At 47.0% G+C, this 15,107-nt stretch overlaps 1 protein-coding gene across 1 annotated transcript in view; it reads right to left on the reverse strand.

Annotated features, from left to right (window-relative positions):
- The window catches only part of NFATC2 (nuclear factor of activated T cells 2), a 176,959-nt gene that overhangs the window by 161,517 nt on the left and 335 nt on the right, over positions 1-15,107 (reverse strand). The window lies entirely within an intron of this gene.

The raw sequence follows: 15,107 nt of genomic DNA on the forward strand, positions 1-15,107 counted from the left end.
TAAGAAAATGTGGAAGGATTCACAAGACTCATAGACTGTCATCCTTTGGTCCATCTGTGAATTACCTCTCTTCCTCTTCTAGGCTTCCTTAAAATGGAGCATAATTTGGGTCCACCTGGATAGAAACAGTCAAGAAGCACTGACTCCTGAAACGTCTTCAAGAAGCTCCTCCTGCCACCCAAGGTGGCTCTGCGTCCCCAGGCTGCTTCAAGACTGGCCCTGGAGTTACCCACCACCTACAGCTCTGCCTTCCTTTCCACCTTCTGGTAGAAAGCTCGTTTTTATCTACAACCTGGGCCTCTCCACAGAAATCCAGGCTTGTATATCCAATGACGACCCAACATCTCCACTGGAGCATCTAACAGGCACCTCAGTGTGAATGTGTCCGAAACCAAACCCTACGTCTCCAGCTGTTCCTGCCTCACTGTGCCTCAACTCAAGTATTGCTCTGCCTGTAATCCAGTTCTCCAATCAAACACCAAAGAGTGGTTCTTGAGTCCTCGCCTTTTCTCATGCCCACGTGCAAACCCTCAGCAAATGCAGGCAGTTGCACCAAATGTAACCCAAAGCCACCCGTTTCTCACTAACTTCACTGTTCTTCCTCCCACCTCCCAAGAATTCAGGTCTTCATTATTTCTTACTTAGACAACTGCAGAAGCCTCCTCCCTGGACTTGCTACTTCCACTTTTGCCCCTATGTGGAGCAGCCAGAGGGAGCCTTTAAAAAATATACATCTGATAAACCCTCCAGTGGCTTCCCATTAAATTAAAATTAAATACAAAGCCCTTGGTCTGCAAGGCCCTACGTAAGCTACGTCCCACCTGACTCTCCTTGGGTATCATCTCCTGCCATTCTCCCCTTCTCTTACTCCCTCTGCCACCCTGATCGTCCGCCTGTTCCTTGATAACGCCCACATGACCCCACCCCAGGGCCTTTGTACTTACTGTTCCCTCAGATGTTGCCTGGCCACTACCTTACTTTGTTCATTTCACAGCTCAAAAGTCACCTCTTAGAGACCTTCCCTGCCTGTCCTAATAAAAATCGCATCTCCCAGCATTCTCTGTCTCCTCACCCTGCTTCATGTTCCTCATTGCCCTTTCCGCTATGGTGTATTTTATTCATATGTATATTTCTTTTATTGCCTGTTCCTTCCACTTGAATGCAGTCCCCACAAGGGCAGGGATATTTGTCTGTTTTCTTCCCTGGGATATCTAGGGTTGCCAAGTTTAGCAAATACAAATACAGGATACCCAGTTAAATTTGAATTTTAGACAATGAATGCTTTTCTTAGTAGAAGTATGTCCAAAATAGTATGTGGGACAGACATAAACTAAGAAGTTATTCATTGTTTACCTGAAATTCAAATTTAAGTGGACATCCTGTATTTTTATCTGGCAACCCCAGCTGTATCCCCAGATCCTAGACTGGTACCCAGTACATGGTAGCTTCTCACTAAAAAGCAGCTGAAGGAAAGAATGGAAGAATGGCGCCCAACAGAGCTTCTACCTGAGATCAATCAGTGAATAAAACTGCACCACTAGGAGAACCCAAAGTCCCTTCTTTGCTCAGCTTTATGGGACTCAACAGGGATGTCCTGAAATTTAGCATGTTTTGTAGCCTTGGCAGCCCAGCCTCTAGCCTGGTTCCAATACCTGTAATTATTTGTAGAGAAATAACATGTCATCTGACCCAGTGGCTTCAGGGAAATTCTACCTGCACATGTTGCTTAAAAAGAAAAAGAGCCTGGTACAGTGGTGCACACCTGTAGTTCCAGCTACCTGGAGACTGAGATGGAAGGATCGCTCAAGCCCAGGAGTCTGAGATGGCAATGTGTGACAATTTCACCCGTGAAAACCACAGCACTTCGGCCTAGGCAACACAGCAAGACCCCGTCTCCAAAACAAGGAGTGAGAGAAAAAAAAAAAGACTATTATAAAAGACAATGTTCTGTTATAGAAAATATGTAAATAGCTTCTTGAGGTTTTTTGGTTTTTTTGTTTGTTTGTTTATTTGTTTGTTTGAGAGGGAGTTTCGCTCTTGTTGCCCAGGCTGGAGTGCAACAGTGCAATCTCAGCTCACCGCAACTTCTGCCTCCCAGGTGCAAGCGGTTCTCCTGCCTCAGCCTCCCGAATAGCTGGGATTATAGGCATGTGCCACCACACCCAGCTAATTTGAGTTCTTTATAACAAGACTGGTACATTCGAACCCCTTCCACCCCTTCCAGGCTGACTTTCCTGCTGAAGGTCAATGGCATGAAGACATAAATGTCTGACCAAGCCTGGAGTGATCTTGTGATACATTAAAGAACAACCCAGAGCTGGGAGGCCCAGGATCCAAACTGAGTTCTTCCTCTCACTCTGTGACCTTTAAGCAAGACAGCTTCAGTGCCTCAGTTTCTCTGTCTGTAAAATGGGAAGAGATGAATTAGATAATACCTGAGTTACCATTTCAGCTCTAAAATTCAAGGATTGTTTAACAAGGAAAACCAAGCTAATCTGAGTAGCAGCCGGGGCTCGCTTCATGGGATGTGACATGCAGAGTCACACGGCATTCCGCACCTGGAACAACCTGTGCTTAGAAGGAGCCTGCACTTGGTTGAATGCTCTGCTGTTGACATTTTTTAAATTCTGAATACTTTTTGAACAAGAGGCAATGCATTTTCATTTCGCACAATGCCCTGAAAATTATGTAGCCGGCTCTGATAGCGTACAAGTGCTCCTCACCTTATGGTGGGTGATATCCCGATATACCCACGATACACTGAACATATTGTTGGGTTGAAAATGCATTTAGGCAGGGCATGGTGGCTCACGTCTATAATCCCAGCACTTTGGGAGGCTGAGGCAGGAGGATGGCCTGAGGCCAGGAGTTTGAGACCAGCCTAGGCAACATAGTAAGATCCTGTCTCTATGAAAAATAAAAATACATTAGCCGGGCTCCCATTTGAGCCCAGGAGCTTGAGGCTGCAGTGAGCCATGATCGCACCACTGCATTCCAAAAGAGTAAGACCCCATGTCTAAAAAATAATAATAATAGGCCAAGCACGGTGGCTCATGCAAGCCTGTAATCCCAGCACTTTGGGAAGCCAAGGTGGGTGGATCACCTAAGGTCAGGAGTTCGAGACCAGCCTGGCCAATGTGGTGAAACCCCATCTCTACTAAAAATACAAAAAATAGCCAGGCATGGTGGTGGGTGCCTGTAATTCCAGCTACTCGGGAGGCTGAGGCAGGGGAATCGCTTGAACCTGGGAGGTGGAGGTTGCAGTGAGCCGAGATTGCGCCATTGTACTCCAGCCTGGGTGACAAGAGCGAAACTCCATCTCAAAAAATAATAATAATAATAATAATAAATACAAAGAAAATGCCTTTAATATGCTTAACCCACTGAACACCATAGCTTAGTCTAGCCTACCTTAAATATGCCCAGAACATTTACAGTCACCTACACAATTGATTTTGGGCAAAATAACCCAACACAAAGACTACTTTATAATGAGGTGTTGAATATCTTCTGTAATTTATTGAATACTATACCAAAAGAGAAAAACAGAATGGTTTATGGCTACCCAAAGTACAGTTTCTACTGAACTCATATCGCTTTCACACCATCGTAAAGAAAGCCTAAGTCAAACATCATAAGTCAGGGACCATCTGTATAACACATAAGTCACAAATTTTCATCATGAACTCCATGTCCTAACAACCTCCCATTATAATAAAACACTGCTTATAAAAGGCAGGCATTGAAACGTTTTAAGTCGGATTCAAAAAGTGGGAACATTCTTTACCAGACTCCAGAAACCATCTCCCTTCAACGGAAGCATTCCCTGGGACTCATGATCACTCTAGGTGTTAATATATAACTTATACACAGATGCATTTGACTCCAGCAAGGCTGGCACTAAGGTGAGGCAAGAGAGGTAAAATGAAAGAGGGCACCAAAAACTCAGTAATTAGATAAATTATATCTTCCCTCCATGTTTTAAAACATCAAAATGAATGCAAAAAAAAATCCTCGCTGAACAAGCTATTATAATTTTAATAAAGACAGGGTCAGTAACAGTCCATGTGAGCCACACTGCACCCTAAGGCCAAAGGGAAAATGAGTAATGTTGATCTTGTCTTTATTTAACATTTTTATTTATTTATTTTTTTGAGACAGGGTCCCACTCAGTCACCCAGGATGGAGTGCAGTGGCGAGAGCATGGCTCACTGCAGCTTCAACCTCCCCAGCTCAGATGATCTGCTCACCTCAGCCTCCTAGTAGTTGGGGCTACAGGCTCCTGCCACCTGCCCTGCTATTTTTTTTTTTTTTTTTCTGGAGAGACAAGGTCTCACTATGTTGCCTAGGTGGGTCTTGAACTCCTGGGCTCAAGCTACCGCATCTGGCCTTTTTAAAAAAAGCTTATCATGGAGTTTTGGCATTAATTTTGTTTTAAAAATATTATATTAGGTCGGGCGCAGTGGCTCATGCCTGTAATCCCAGCACGTTGGGAGGCCAAGGTGGGCAGATCATGAGGTCAGTAGATCAAGACCATCCTGGCTAACATGGTGAAACCCAATCTCTACTAAAAATACAAAAAGTTAGCCGGGTGTGGTGGCGGGCGCCTGTAGTCCCAGCTACTCGGGAGGCTGAGGGAGGAGAATGGCATGAACCTGGGAGGCGGAGCTTGCAGTGAGCGGAGATCACGCCACTGCACTCCAGCCTGGGCGACAGAGCAAGGCTCCATCTCAAAAAAAAAAAATGTGTATTAAAATATGGTTCATCCTGGGCTCACGCCTGTAATCCCAGCATTTTGGGAGGCCAAGGTGGGAGGATTGCTTGAGCCCAGGAGTTCAAGACCAGCCTGGGCAATATAGTGACACCCCATCTTTATGAAGCTGAAACAGGAGGATGGCTTGAGCCCAGGAGGCTGACGCTGCAGTGAGCTGTGTTCGTGCCACTGCACTCCAGCCCAGGTGACAGAGCAAGTACCTGTCTCAAATATATATACATTTCATATATGTATGTGTGTCTGTGTGTGTGTATATATATACATATAGTTCATCCTGATTACTGAATTTCTTGCATTTTGCTCCCCCAAATGCCTCATTGGCTTCCTCATGCTCTTGCAAAGCCATTTTTAGGGATGAGCTCCTTATAGATTGAGAAAACAAGACAGTTTCAAACCTGACTTGCACTCCAATCTATCATCTCCTACAGAGTCTTTTAAAGCCCGAAGAGGACTTCTCTGTTGTGAGAAAACTATTTTCCAAGAGGGGATTGCAGCAAAAGGCCGTTAGTTGAATATGCCACCCTCCCACTGGGCAGGCACTGATGGCCATCAGTACCTCGTAAGACAGCAGGGTTCTACTAAAAGCCAACACCCAAATCAACGTGTGGACTGTAGGAAGATGCCCCATTTGACAGCAGTAGAAGTCACAGGTCTGCAGGAGCTCCGCCAAGTCCATCCTGCAGGCATATTATGTTTGGCCTGCCCAGTAATTTATTTTTAATCTGAACTAACATTTTTATTTTTTTAATTTTATATTAAGTTCTGGGATACATGTGCAGGACGTGCAGGTTTGTTACATCAGTAAACATGTGTCATGGTGGTTTGCTGCACCCATCAACCCATCACCTAGGTACTAAGCCCCACATGCATTAGCTATTTATCCTGATGCTCTCCCTCCCACACCTTCCTGGCAAGGCCCCAGTGCTTGTTGTTCCCCTCCCTGTGTCCATGACGAACTAACATTTTTAAATTGGGAGATTTCACATAAAAGTCCAAATTTCCAACTTCTTAAAAAAAAAGGCAGGCAGATCCCGCCACTCCAGGCCTACATTCCCATATGGACCAATCAGCTGGAGATGAGTAGAGGCTGTTCCCTGGGGATGCCCTCCTCAGTTTGCCCCAGCCCCCACCTGTCTTCCTCATTCATTTGTTCCACCTGCCGGGAGCCTGTGAGCTTGAGCGCCCGGGCTGCAGATTCTTGATTCCTTCCACCTGGTCCCCGCACAACTACTTTGCCCTGGTTTTGTTTCTCCTCTTTGTTCCTTGCTTTCTAGCATGTTCCCCTCTGTCTTGGGTAAAAACGTTTAGAAGGAGGGCAGGCATGCTGGGCGCGGTGGCTCATGCCTGTAATCCCAGCACTTTGGGAGGCCGAGGTGGGTGGATCACGAGGTCAGGAGATCGAGACCATCCTGGCTAACACGGTGAAACCCCGTCTCTACTAAAAATACAAAAAATTAGCCGGGCATGGTGGCAGGTGCCTGTAGTTCCAGCTACTCGGGAGGCTGAGGCAGGAGAATGGCATGAACCCGGAAAGCAGGAGCTTGCAGTGAGCCGAGATCATGCCACTGCACTCCAGCCTGGGCGACAGAGCAAGACTCCATCTCAAAAAAAAAAAAAAAAAAAAAAAAGAGGGAGGGCAGGCTCAGTAAACCTGCCTCCCCCTTAAACGACGGTCCTTGATCTTAACTGAACAGGAGATGCCGCCATCCCTCTGCCAGGGAGGCTCCATCTTCTACCAAGGTAGAACCTCAAGGGGCAGGGTGGGTAGGGCTGGTTTGTTAGGGGATAGAGTATTGGTTAATATCTGCCCATCCCCACAATCATTTCTCACTCAATGTACCTGTCACCGTCGGCCCACTGTCCCCCCTCAGTCACCCAAGCTGTCTTCCCCTGTATGCCCCAAGATCACTTCTCTCTCCATTCTCTTCCCTGCCATATTCTTTGCAGACTCAAACATCTGTGCCGATTTCCTAATCTTTGAAGTCAGGGAGTGATGAGGACAAGCTGGCTGACTCAGAGGAACCCGTCATCAGCTCCCATCCGCACAACTAAACCCTGGAGCACACATCCCCACCGCCTCCAAAAAAGCACAGGACATCGGCTGTTCTCTCCCTCTTTTGCTTCTCCATCAACACAATCACTAGACCTCACCTAAGCTCATAGTCACTTAGCTTATAAATGACTTCCTATGTCTCCCCCAACTTCACAAAAACATCTCTATCTGACTTTCAAATGCAAACGGGCATGTCTCATAGATGTTGGATTTTTCTCCCCACCACCTCGCCAGGAGCTCTGCATCTGTTAGACTCTCCACAAGCACCTCTGGACTCAGTGGCTCAGTGATTGAAGTGGGTCATCAGGGCCCTACAGAAAAGACCCCAGAGGCTTGGTAGAAAGTGGATTTGTCCCTACAGGAACTCCTGAAAGTTACTGAGCTGGAGGAAAGAAAGAAATTGAATTTAAAACAATAGTAAAAATGGAAGCTAACAGGAACTGACCACTTTGTCTTTGCTGAGAGCTTCACAGACACGATTTCCTTTCAACCTTAAAGTACCCCCATGTGTAAGAATTACTAATAGCCCACTTTTCAGTTAAGGAAATGAGGGCGTGCAGCAGGTTGTGGTGTGACTTGCAAAGTCACACGTGCACCATGAAAATGGTTTTGTCTCGCACGAGTCTGATACTCATTACTGAGTCATGCTATTCCTGGGTGATTTGCCGAGGGACATTTCTGGATCAAGATGAAACCCCGAAAAGTCTTCATGACTGCCAGTGATAGCGGAGGGTGGAGGAGGAGCTGACGAGGGGAATCCAGGTGGGGCTGACAAGAAAGCACATCTGAAGTGGTTCGAATATTCATAGGATTGACGGCATCTACCCCTAGGTACCAAAGCCAGGGACCATCCCTGTGGAACCCTGGGGCTCGAGGGAACACAGTTTGAGAACCCTAAAGAAGAAAGCTCTATGGACTGGGAGGCACTGCTTCTGAGCACCTCTCCTGCCCCACACTGGCCCCAGCCATCTTCATCTCCTGCCTGGACCACTGCAGCAGCCTCCTGTTTGCCTGCCTAGCATTCACTCTTACCTGGCTAGAGGCTGCTCTCCCCTTAATGGGCAGCATGACCATTTGAAAAGATTCATTAGACCACATACCACTGCTGCTGAACATTCCCCCAGGGGCTCCTGATTACCCCAGGAATGAACTTCAGACTCCTTACAAGATCCTATGTGGGCCGGGTGCGGTGGCTCATGCCTGTAATCCCAGCACTTTGGGAGGCCGAGTCAGGTGGATCATGAGGTCAGGAGATCGAGACCATCCTGGCTAACACAGTGAAACCCCGTCTCTACTAAAAATACAAAAAATTAGCTGGGTGTGGTGGCGGGCGCCTGTAGTCCCAGCTACTCGGGAGGCTGAAGCAGGAAAATGGCATGAATCCAGGAGGCAGAGCTTACAGTAAGCTGAGATTGCCGCCATTGCACTCCAGCCTGGGCGACAGAGTGAGACTCCATCTCAAAAAAAAAAAAAAGATCCTATGTGATCCTGTCCCACGATCTTGTCTCCATCATGCTCCCCCTGCCCCTTCTGATCCAGCCCCACTGGGCTCCTTGCTGTTCACTGAGCATCCCGAGCACATGCCTCTCCTCAGGGCCTTTGCACACATCTCTCATTCTGCCTGGAATGCTCTTCCTCCAGACATCTTTCAGGCGGATTCCTCACCATTCAGGGGTCAACCAAAAAAAAGATATTGCCTTAGAGAGGAAGGGCTATCCAGCCCAAATGAGGAATCCTACTCTTGTAGATTGAATCGTCCCTCCTGACCCTACCAAAAAAATATATTCAAGTCCTAACTCTAGATCCTATGAATGGGACCTTATTTGGAAATAGTGTCTTTGCAGATGTAATCAAGTTCAGATGAAGTCATACTAGTCTTAAAGGGGTCCAGGCTAATGACAGCTGTCCCCGTGAGAAGAGGAATCAACGCACATGCACTCGGGAAGAAGGTCACATGAAGACAGAGGCAGAGATGGGAGTGACACAGCCACAGGCCACAGAGGGCCAAGGGTCTCCAGGAGCCACTGGAAGCTGGGAGAGACAAAGAAGGGTTTACTCCTAGAGGCTTCAGGGAGAGCATGGCCCTGTGACACCTTGATTCAAACTTCCGGCCTCTAGAACTGTGAGAGAATAAATATGTATTGTTTAAAGCCATTCAATTTGTGGTCATTTGTTATAGCAGCCACTGGAAACTACTACACCCACCCACTCACCAGACACACACACACCCCAAGTCGTTCGCAACTCCATTCTCCTTTTAACCGTAACAGTGGCCTTTAGACTTCCTTTGGTCCCTGGTCCTTGACGGCATCTGAAGTCATCCTGGCTATTTCCTGGCAAGCCTCATGAGGCCATGCTCTGTATCTGCCTCGTTCACCGCTGAATCCCCAGCATCTTGGAAAGTACCCGGCACGTGATAGATCCCCAAACATCTTGGTGAAAACACATTAAATGGTCAAGGGGGCATCTAAGAGGAGATGGAAACTGGGCTGGGCCTTCAAGAAAGATGTGAAGGAAAGGAGAGAAACCCAGATAGGAAGCCTCACTCAAGCACAGGCAAAGAGAGGGACCAACAGTGCCCGTGAGGAGGAGCGATAGCACAGGCAAAGGCCAGCATGGAAGCAGCAATTTTGCTGGAGCCCGGAGCCCCGGAGTGTCAGGGGAAAGAAACACCCAGCTGGGCTTCAGCCACCCAGAGAAGCTCTGAGGAAAGGAGCCCTGGATAGGTCCATTGTGATAGAGAGCCAGAGGGAGGGGATGGGGGCTGCTAGGAGTCATTGCGTGGTGCAGAAAGTCAAGCAGGAAGGGAAGAGATTCCCCTGACTCCAGACTTCGTGGCGGGCTGGCTCCTTTAGGGGGCTGGGGCCTTCCTCTTCAGCTCATCTTGGCTGAATAGTCCTGCTGCAGGAAGCAGTAAAGACTGGACCACGGAGCCCTTAAAAACCAAGCTTTTGGCATCAGCTGGGCCTAGGGCTGCCCCATAAAATGCCTTGACCACTCCCCGTGTTCTCTAAAACGAGGGTCCTACTCTATACCAAGCTCTCAGGGTTTTTTGGGTGTGTGTGAGAATCCAATGAGATAATATCTGTAAAGTGGCTGGCCTTAGGGTACACATCCAGTAGGGAAAAGATGATCGCCCTATTATTATTATTCAGCATTACAGTCAGGGAGCAACAGGGGTGTGGGTTTGAATCCAAGCTCCACCACTCGCTAGGGCTGCGACTCTGGTGAGTGACTCTATCTCCCTGTACAAAATGGGGAGGACGGGAGAGAGGATGCTTGAGGTGGTACATGAAAGGCCTTGGCATGGTGCCTGACACACGGTTGACACTCAGTGAGTGGTGGCTGCTGTCACTGTCATTGTCATTTGTGGCTTGTTGCTGTTATTGGGGGCTTATTTATTCCAGAAAACAAGAGACATGTGAGTATCTGTTGGATGGCCCAGGAGAAATCCTACTGAGGTCACCAGCTCTGGCTGGGACAATGTGGAAGTCAAAAGGTCACTATCATTGTTAAAAGGAAGCAGAAGAGAGTGAGACACAATGAGAGTGCAGTCCTTCAGCTTGTCTGAATGCTGTGGTCCTAACAAGCCACAGAACTTCTCCTGCGCTGCACTCATTCCTAACTCATTCATTCATCCATCCATTTAACCAAAAGAATTACTGAACACCTACTAAGTGCCAGGCACTCTCCTAGCACCGAAGATACAGTGGTGACCAAGACAGGTGTGGTTTCTGGTTCCTGGAGTTCAAATCTGTTGGAGGACATGGACAAATAGTCACATAATTACCATCAGTGTGATTAGTACCAGGATGCAAGCAGCACAGGACAGAGGCCAGCAGAGCCCAGAGGAGGCCTCCCATCCAGGCTGGGCAGTCAGAGATTCTCAAATTCCTGTTCTAGCAAAGGAACAAAAATAGGAACCTGGCTGGCCATGGTGGCTCATGCCTGTAAACTCAGCACTTTGGGAGGCCAAGATGGGAGTATTACTTGAGCCCAGGAATTCAAGACCAGCCTGGGAATCATAGCAAGACCCCATCTCTACAAACAATTTAAAAAGTTAGCCAGGTATGGTGGTGCACCCCTCCAGTCCCAGCTACCCAGCAGGCTGAGGTGGGAAGATTGCTTGAGCCCAGGAGGTCAAGGCTACAGTGAGCCATGATCGCACCACTGCACTCCATGCTGGGCAACAGAGTGAGACCCTGTCTCAAAAATAAAAAAATAGAAACTTGACTGGCTTCTTCCAGTCAGGAAGTATAAATAATCAGTCATTTACATATTAAGTGTGAGTTATCCAATGAGAAAACGCATGAGAAAGTATTTAGTAATTGGATTTAGGCATTGGTTTTTTTTTGGGGGGGGGGCGAGGTAAATGTTGAAATAATAAATTATACAATAGTAATGACCGCAATTATTTTTTGAATGGGTACCTTCTGGATTATATTGTTTATTAAAGGATTGAGAACTTCCATAGATTATTTGCTGTTTCCCCTGCTTCCTACCACCCTCCAAAGACTTCTACTGCCTGGGACCCTCCCCACAATTCAGCAAATAAATAGTTAAAGCCTGGCCCAGCAGAGAAGTGTCTAGGGGCCCTGCTCCTACGGTTCTGATTGGTTTGTATCTGGTTGTTACATTTACTAAATATTATTCTGGGTAATATTAATATCACGTATAACATGGGGAAATTGAGGCACAAGTGAAGTAACTCATACAAGTGGCCAAGATTTGAACCTCTGATTCAGACCTCAAGCTGTTAACCTCTTGGATAGTAGCAATGTTACCTGGGACCCAGTGGAGACTCACAGAAATAGGAGACCCGATCCCTGGCCTCAGGGGGCTTGTAATCTAGCCAAAGAAAGTTCTTAATAAAGTTAGTCAGGGGAGTGTCTGGTGAAAGTGTGATTTTCTCTGGAGTCTGAGAAGAAAGGCTTGCAATCTGGAGGGGCTTCCTGGACGAAGGGCCATCTGGGTAGCAAGGGAAAGACTAGCCAGGAGGAGGGGTCCCTGGGAGGGGCTCTCAGTACAGAAAGCAGCATGGGCTTTGGAGCTGCCACACTGGCTGGCTGAGGACTTTCTTCTTCTACTAAGAGTGGAAGCCTTATGCTTTCATTTCCCTGAGGGAAATCAAAGCAAGAAGCCCTCGCTAAAGCACAAATCAGCTGCTGCCTCAGTTTCACCACCTCTAGCAATAAGACTTATACCCTCCACATCCTCCCATATGTCTCTTTCCCTTCCAGCATATGTCAGGGAACAACGTGGTATTGGGGAAAGATCCCAGAACCAGGCTCTGGTCCCACCTCGGTCACCTCATCTGTCAAATGGTATAAAAAATTATGATGATGTTATTGAGTTTCAGAGACAGCAGAGCATATGGTGAAGAGTTCAAATTAAGGCTCTACCACTTTCTTCCTGGATAACACTTGGCCCATTGCCACACATCTCTGCCCAACCCCTCCTCCAGGAAGGAGACCATGATTGCAGTACTTATCATCTACAGTGTTATAACAATTAAAAGACTTAATGCTTGCAGAACACTTAGCCCCTTGTCCTACTCCAGTCAATGATAAATTTATGTTTGCCGTCACCATCTAGGGCAGGAATTGAGCACTCACTGTGTGCCAGTCACCGTGCTCCTTATCTGCTATGTGACCTTGGGCAAAGCCGGGTCTCACTATCCTCAACTGTCAGACAATACTATTTGGTGTGTGTTTACTGCATGTTAAGCACAGAACTGAGCATTTTACATGCATCATTTCATACGATGCTCTTGACAATCCGATGAAGTTGATACTATCATTATTCCTTTTTGCAAATGAGAAAATTGAGGCTTCACAAGCCAAGATCTTAACCCTATCTGTGTCATTATAAAGTTCCAGTAAGTTTAAAAGTACTTTGGAAAGTAGAAAGTACTGCATCTCTTCAAAGAATGTTTACTGTCAAATCCAGTTTCTCCACAGCCTCAGTTTATTGTTTTGCATCTTTAATATAACAGGATTTGCAGCTAATATTTATGGAGCATTGACTATGAGCAAGACACCATTTTCGGTGCCTTATCTGTTTTACCTCATTGAATCTCATAACAACCCTGGAAGAGAGACATAATTATTGGCTCCATTTTACAGATGAGAAAAGTGTGGCACAGAGAAGTTAAGTCACTTGCCCAAGATCACACAGTTGTGATGTGGCCAAGCAGAAATTCTAATGGAAGCAGAAGGCAGGGAGTCTGGGTTTGGGAGAGAACAAAGCTCACCCTGGGTTTGTTTATTCCTGAAATACTTTCCATCATCTCACTTCAGATAAAACTGAACACACCTCTTTCAGATCTTCAGTTTTTTGCAGGGCCAATGCCGCTTTCTGTGCAGAAAGTTTGGAATTTTTTTAAATGCAAATATTTCTCTTCTCTATTTAATGACCCCACCCATTGGATGGGATATTGGGCTTTCCCTCAAGAGACCACCGTGCAGGGCATAGTGGGAGCATTTGGATCAGCCTGTGTCAAGCCAGCTGTCTCCGATGCCTGGAACTGCATTCTATGTGCCCAGTTGCCTTGGCAGACCAAGTGTGGTTCGCCTGGAACAATCTGGTGCCCTTGTCTCCCACATGTACACACACGCACACACACTGGTGTGCATACACCCACAATCCCTGCACGCATGAGCATGGGCTGGGGAGGGTAGCTATTGAACATGCGCACACAACATACCCACATTTTGAAACCTTAGCAGAACTAGTTCATACACCTGGGGCACAGAGTTAGCAGCCTCAATAAAATTCGAGGCTTGTGTTAGATCACACAGTAAAACAGAAGCCCAGTTTCTCATCCAAGTTCTTTCTCTCTCTCTTTCCAAATGAAGCTAAATTTGGCATTAGGCTGACCTCCACCCCCACCACGAGAACATCAAACACCCGGTTTCAGTATTTATGACAGTAAAAACCCTTTCTCGCCCTTAATATATCTGTCATCTGTCTGAGAGCATTGCTTTTACAGATGATACGATATCAGTAAATTTTTTTTGCCATTATGTCATAGGCTTGACCACTAGCAGAGGACAGGATAAACTGGTACCCGTTAAAACGTTCGAAGTCCTGGCAGGGTCTTGCTTTCAAAAGCGCAGCTCAGCTAAAACTATGTGTCATTGAGGTCTGCCGTGGCAAAGCACACCGTTTACCTAACCCAAGGCATTTGGCTTCAATCTAGTTAAAAAAAAAAAGAAAGAAAGAAAGAGAGAGAAAGAAAAGAAAGAAAGAGAGAAAGAAAAGAAAGGAAGAAAGAAAGAAAGAGAAAGAAAGAAAAAAGAAAGAAAGAGCCTCTCAGGTTTATTTACTGAAATTGTCATTTCTTCCCCCCCACCCCCACACCCCGAACTTTAATCAGCCACGCAAAGCACAAAACCTACATTCAACTCTGATTTTATGACAGGAGGCTAACTCCTCCTCCGCGAATTTATTTCACTTAACTCTCGAAGCCCCTCCCACTTGGCAGCCAGGCCCCGCAGCCCCCAACGCAGTGCTCCCCTCTGAAAAACACAACGCTTTGCCCATTTCCACTTTTAAAGACCGATTCGTTATTGTGGAGCCAAAGCCCCTCCGCAATCCCAACCAGATGGGACATTTTCATATCTTATGCTCCTTATAGTTAACCCCCTCCCATAAGATCCAAGTGGTGTGATACCAGGACTAAATCCAAGAGAAGGGGGAAAGAAGCAGAAACAGGGAAAGTACAGTGTAATCAGATCCCCAAACAAACTGATGGTACATTGCACTTTAAAGGGGTAGCTGGAGGACTCTATCCAGCAGGCACATCAAAAAGGGGGAAGAAAATAGTTTAAATGTCCCAGAGCATCCGCTGCTGCTGTAACTGTTAGAAAGCAAAGTCTTCCTTACTATACTTGCTGTATAGTAAAATGCCAAGCCTGTTCTCTTAAAAGAAAAAAAAGTAATAATAATAATACTGCAGCGTTATGGCATTTGCTGTCAAAAGCCGAGTGCTGAAACGGTTAAACAGCCAGCGGTTAGTAGCGAGAATCCCTCCCGGTGTCCCGTGGAGAGGAAAATCCTCCCGACAGACTGGCCTAGGGAATCCCGGCCCGGGACACTTCCCTGCCCCCGCGCAAAGTTGTCCAAAGTCGCCTTCCCAAGTGTCCCTTCCCTGGCCGGGGCGCGGGCGCCCCTCCGCGGGCCACGCTACCTGTGCGCCCAGGGCGAGCGGGGTCCCCAGGCCTCCCGCACCGACCTCTGCCGAGAGCTGAAAGTGCTGCCCGGGACGGGAGCAGCAGG

This window comes from Pan paniscus, chromosome 21, assembly GCF_029289425.2.
Source record: "Pan paniscus chromosome 21, NHGRI_mPanPan1-v2.0_pri, whole genome shotgun sequence".
Taxonomy (NCBI): domain Eukaryota; kingdom Metazoa; phylum Chordata; class Mammalia; order Primates; family Hominidae; genus Pan; species Pan paniscus.